This window comes from Helianthus annuus, chromosome 10 (genome assembly GCF_002127325.2).
Source record: "Helianthus annuus cultivar XRQ/B chromosome 10, HanXRQr2.0-SUNRISE, whole genome shotgun sequence".
In the NCBI taxonomy this organism is placed as follows: domain Eukaryota; kingdom Viridiplantae; phylum Streptophyta; class Magnoliopsida; order Asterales; family Asteraceae; genus Helianthus; species Helianthus annuus.
In genome coordinates, this window is record NC_035442.2 from 148,364,874 (window position 1) to 148,370,889 (window position 6,016).

General features: G+C 35.3%; 1 long non-coding RNA gene across 1 annotated transcript; it reads left to right on the top strand.

Annotated features, from left to right (window-relative positions):
• The first annotated feature begins 4,360 nt into the window (after positions 1 to 4,360).
• LOC110882898 lies at positions 4,361 to 4,847 on the top strand. Its single transcript, XR_002560281.1, has 2 exons — positions 4,361 to 4,539; positions 4,608 to 4,847. It is a non-coding gene; the product is annotated as an uncharacterized LOC110882898 (long non-coding RNA).
• Positions 4,848 to 6,016: the final 1,169 nt, after the last annotated feature.

Here is a 6,016-nt window from a genome sequence, read left to right on the forward strand (position 1 = left end):
AATTAGAATGAAATTACAATTTTATCTAATCGTTACATTCCAATGAGATAAGAGTTCCTCGAATATTGTTTTGGTGATATAAATTAAAGTTAAAATAAAAAATAAAAAAAAAACTGTTGATGACATTTCGTTGCATATCAAATCAGTAATTAATGCTATTTTATTTTCTTGAGCTTTGGACATTGAAAATATGCAAAACGGGAATTTCAAATTGACGGTTATTTTCTCTTAATTAAAGTTAAAATAAAAATTAGAAATGTCATGATGACAATTGCTTTCAAATCAAATCAATAATTACTTATTATATCAATAACTTTTGAAATTCAAAATATGCAAAATGGTAATTTAAAATTGACGTTCTCTCTCTCTCTCTCTTTTTTTCCCTACAAACGCAACATAGAATCATAAGATTAAAATTTATTCATTTATTCATGACATTAAAAGTCCAATTATTACAAAACATACTGAACAACTAAACTTTTAAATCTAACAATAACCGTAAGAATTAAGAAATGTCAGCTTCAACTCCATGGATTGCTGAACCTCTCGATGTATGTCCTTCAGCATCACCATGAACTCCACGTCTCTATCACCGCACTCTATATACGCGAACAACACAAAGCTCACGAACTGAAGTTGAAGGCATCCGCATAAGATTTCGGGAAACCTGCTCTCTCGTGAACAGGCCAACTTGCAATCCATCAAAACATTTCTTCAGCTCTTGAAGAGTAGCCCTATCTTCATACAACTGTTCCTCTATATGCTTCACAAAACGCTGCTTTAAATCATCTGATTTTACAGAAGTGAATGACGCCATTTCAATAAACTATATTACTCGATTTTCTTGAATGTATGATATCTTCGTAGGAAATCGTGATGAAAAACATGTGAAGTGGCCATAAGTTTATATAAACATTTCAAAACAACAATCTTTTAATGCAAAAACCTTTTCAAACCCCAACTTTTATGGGAAAACATTAAAATTAAATACAAAGAAACCCAAGGGACAAATTTTCGAAGTTCAAAGAACAAAAGCAGATTATCATAATTACAATTAACCTCTTCATTTACCATGTAGACGCGTTTTTAAACTCTATAAAAGACCGATAATTACTTTTGATTCAAAACATCAATAAATTGTCCTGCAAATCACTGTCTGTGAAAGATTGTTCCACATCAGAAAATCCAACAAATATCTACATGGCAAACTTCAGCTTCTACCACTGGTCAAACACCAGCGATCTTAAAACCCAATTCTCGATGTGGTCACTCAAATAAAAAAGAACAGAAGAAGAACTAAACAGTAAAGTCGACATAATCAATGACACTAATTACAAGAAAACCTGGAAAAGCATAGCATTGCTTGATGAAGTCCTCCACTCTCCTCCATCAGATTTCCAGAAAAAATGCAGAAGAGTTTCTCACACAACTTCTAAAATAGGATCAGAAAATCTGCAACATGCTAACTGACCTGAAAAACAAAAGAGAGCATGAAATCACATGGAGAAAGGCCAGAGTCTACGAAATCCTAACAAGTGTCAACTCTAGCGTGTAATAGTTTATAAATATTTCATATGTAATAGTTTATTTTAATAATCTCAACATGCATCTTAACATATTCTAAAATGTCAGTGTCAATAAAAACTCTCAACATTATCAACAGTTAATCAAAATAAGAAACAAGCCTAAAATGCAAAGGTCTCCTCTCAACTGTTGTATCACATCTAACTTTTCACGATATTCATTCACAGTTTTATGATACTTCAGTGTTTATTCATTCATTAATCTAACATTGGTTTCCATCCAACTGTTGACCAAATGTCAAACAGATGTTCAAACCACTGATTGTGTTATTTAAATTTATGTTGAATAGTAAATGAGATGTTGACCAAAACTGAAACAGATGTTCATCAAAAGTCAAACTAATGTTCACCAATAGTCAAACAGATGTTAACCTTAAGCAGGTGTTTGGTTTAAGACTAAACATCTGTTTATGGGCAATCATCTGTTTAAGGTCAAACATTTGTTTAAGGCCAAACACACTACTAGAAAAGTGGTCATTTTGCTACGGAAATTTCCTACGCAAAAAAATGCGTCACAAATTCTAACACATTTACTACACATTTCCTACGGAAAAAAGACCATGATTTTTTTGGGCAATTTGTGACACAATAGTTACAAATATACTAATTCTAAGTATTGTGTCAGAAATGCGTAGCAACTTGTTACGCATTTCCGACGGAAACAATATTTATTTGTTGGAATTCGATTTATATGTTAAATTCATTTAAATATTAATTGTTGCGTCAGAAATGCGTAGCAACTTGCTACGCATTTATGACGAATTATTTATTATTATACTTAGATTATATTTTAATGTTTAATCAACATTATTATTAATTATTGCGTAGGAAATGTGTAGCAACTTGTTACGCATTTGTGATGGAAAATTTATTGTGTAGGAAATGTGTAGCAACTTGCTACGCATTTGTGATGGAAAATTTATTACCATATTGTGTAGGAAATGTGTAGCAACTATCTACGCATTTGTGATGGAAAATTTATTGTATAGGAAATGTGTAGCAACTTGCTACGCATTTGTGATGGAAAATTTATTGTGTAGGAAATGTGTAGGGTTTAGATGTGCAATGGACCGTTGGATTGAAAATTAGGTGAGCAATGGACCGTAGATGATCCGTGTGAAGTTTAACTAAAGCTTTTGATTGGCTCAATTAGGTGAGCATGGAATCTATTACTTGTATTATTATTAACTAGTTAATTAATGAAAAAATATTATTATTATTAATATGGTGGCACATAAATTATATCCAGTTTTTTATAAACTTGTTATATCAATTTGTTTTTATAAATCACATTAAAAGTGTAATTATATCAATTTGTTTTTATAAATCGTATTAAAAGTGTAATTATATCAATTTTTTTTTTGAAAATCTCCCTAAGTATAGAGTACAACTACCCAATGCATCAACATGTTGATAATTTATAATGTATAAATATGTTTCATATTTTATTATTACCATATAAACACGTGATTTACGGCTCTTAATTTCTCGCAAAATAAGCATTAGAACGATAATAAATAGTGTTTAAGGCGAACGTTACCTCTGTTCATATTTATACATTATAAATTATCAACATGTTGATGCATTGAGTAGTTGTACTCTATACTTAGACCGTGGGGTATGGGGCGGGGGTTTGGGCGTGGGTTGGGGTAAAACGCCCAAGCCACCACCTCGGGTGGGCTTGGGTTTGGGGAGCGGTGTCCTTTACTAGGTATTTTGTTGCACACCCCCGTTCCCCTTTCTCTCTTGATGTACTGCAACCCTCACACACCCCCGCTCCCCTAGCTAGTGACTTCCTGCAACTCCGACAACGGAAACAGCCGGCCACCACCATCTGGTGGTGGTGTACGGCGGCGAAAACACAGAGAGAGGAGAGAGATGAAGTAGAGAGAGAGAGATTAACTTAATTAGGCCTTATGAAGTGCCTAGGAACGTCTATCTGGTTTTACAGTGCGCGTATGGTGATATACGGAAAAACAGCGGAACGATAAGCGGTAACAAACTGACACCGGACAAAACACTGACAACGCCGACAAATACGAAGCTTATACGTATAACTTATACATATGAATGCGGCTTTGCGGAAATAACACGCTTTCAAACATCACAAAGCGCAAATGTGAACGAAAACGCGACTGTAGGAACGCACCGACAACGAAGCGGAAGCATCAGACTAGCATGTGGCTTTCAAAACTGAAATATTATGACATATTTAGTTTCTTTTTAAATTATATTATCCGTAGTTGAAAACGGATCAGAAACGCATCAGAAACGCCAAACGGGGCATTTACTGGTTATGACACAATCTATGAAATACGCGTCAAAATATCGATTTTCGACGTGGTTTTGCGTGCTTCGACTTAACATTATAATTTACAATGTTTTACAAAGTTTGGATTTGATAAACGGGCTTCAAAATTGTTACTGGCCGCGTGAAACGGGCTTGTGGGCCTAGGCCCAAACACACTTTAAACCCTATGTATAAATAGTAAAAAAAACCCTAAAACCTCTCATTTATGTTAACAACATCTGCGCACACCATCCTCAAGACCCATCCCTTCCACTTCTTTTCTTTATTGCTTATCCCCACAAGAAGAAATTGTCTTCTACCCCCTCCTTTCGATCACTACTTGCAGACACAAGGGAAAAGCCAAACACACTCTCACACTTACTCCATCTCCTCTGTAGCCGGTGAGCGGAGCCGCCGTTCCGGCTGACCGACGCCGTAATTGAGATTTCTATTGAGATCGGTGGTTTCAGCGTCTACAACGGCAGGTTTTATTGAGATTTCGCCGGTGGTTTCAGCCGCCGTTCCGGCTGACCGACGCCGTAATTGCTGATAAGAATCGACGGCGACAGGTTTTGACGGTAAACAGCCGGCGACTTTTATTGAGATTTCTCTAGTGGTTTCAGCGTCTACGGCGGCGGCGGTGCCTCGGTGGTGTACGGACAGTAGGTAACAATCATCTTCTTCTCTTTTCTTTAAGATCTATCTTCTCCGGTCTGTTGTGGTTGTCATTTCAGGCGATGGTGTGGGGATCTTCACGTCTGACCAGTGGCGGAGGAAGTGTGTTTCTAGCTTCATGATGGTTCGGGTTTTGTTTCGGCTCGGGTCACTGTTCGGTTCACATACGTTGAGATAGTGAAGGCATCACATAAATTTAGAGAAAAGATGATGACAAAACAAGCTTAGGATGAATATGTAATTTTATTTTCTTTATGTTTGTAGATTTTATATATTTTTTGTTCGTAAATTTGTATAAATTTATGATTAATGTTATTGAATTTGTATAGTTTTTAGTTTTATTTGCTTTTGTATAGAATAAAACTAGAAAAAAATATTTTTTTTAAACAAAGCATATTTTTACTCGGGTTTGTGACACAAAATCCATTGCTGAAAACCTTTTATTTCTTCATTTTTTTTATTACAAATTCGTCAGAAATGCGTAGTAAACAGGTAGTAGGAAAATGCGTAGAAAATGTGTAGCAATGGATTTTCGTGACAATTGTGTAGCAAAAATTAAAAATTAAATTTCGTGACAATTGTGTAGCAAAAATTAAAAATTAACTTCTGTTAAATGGGTAGGAAAATGCGTAGAAAATATGTAGCAATTTGTGACAGCCCTTTTTCTGTAAGAAATGGGTAGGAAAATGCGTAGAAAATGCGTAAGTAACCAGTTTCCTACGAGTGGTTTTCCTACATATGCATTTTGTCACAAATTCATAGAAAAACGCGATTTGTGACGCATTTCCTACGGAAAATGGTGTCAGAAATTTTAATTTTTCTAGTAGTGACATCTGTTTATGGCCAAACAACTGTTTATGGCAAACATCTGTTTAAGGTTAAACATCTGTTTAACTCCAAACATCAGTGTTTGAATCATCGTTGGCTATCCACTGATTGTTGGTTTAAGACCAAACATCTTTTTATGGGCAATCATCTGTTTAAGGTCAAACATTTGTTTAAGGCCAAACATCTGTTTATGGCCAAACATATGTTTATAGCCAAACATCTGTTTAAGGTCAAACATCTGTTTAAGTCCAAACAACTGATATAGAACGCCAAACATCTATTTAAGCCCCACACCTATTTAAGTCTAAACAGATGTTTAAACATCTGTCAAAACAGTGTTCAATCTAACATGGGTTTCCATCCAACTGTTGACTAAAAGTCAAACAGATTTTCTAACCACCGATTGAGTTATTCAAATTTCTGTTGAATACTAAATGAGATGTTGACCAAAACTCAAACTGGTGTTGACCAAAAGTCAAACAGATGTTGACGAAAAACTAAATGGGATGATCCGACCCCGTTACATGGGATATTTTTAAACCTTCTAACTTTTTAAAGATCCTCACAAAATCTCAGTTCCTTTCTCTCGGGGGGGGGGGGGGGGATATTGCACGGTCCTCCCAACCGCTGGAGTGATCTC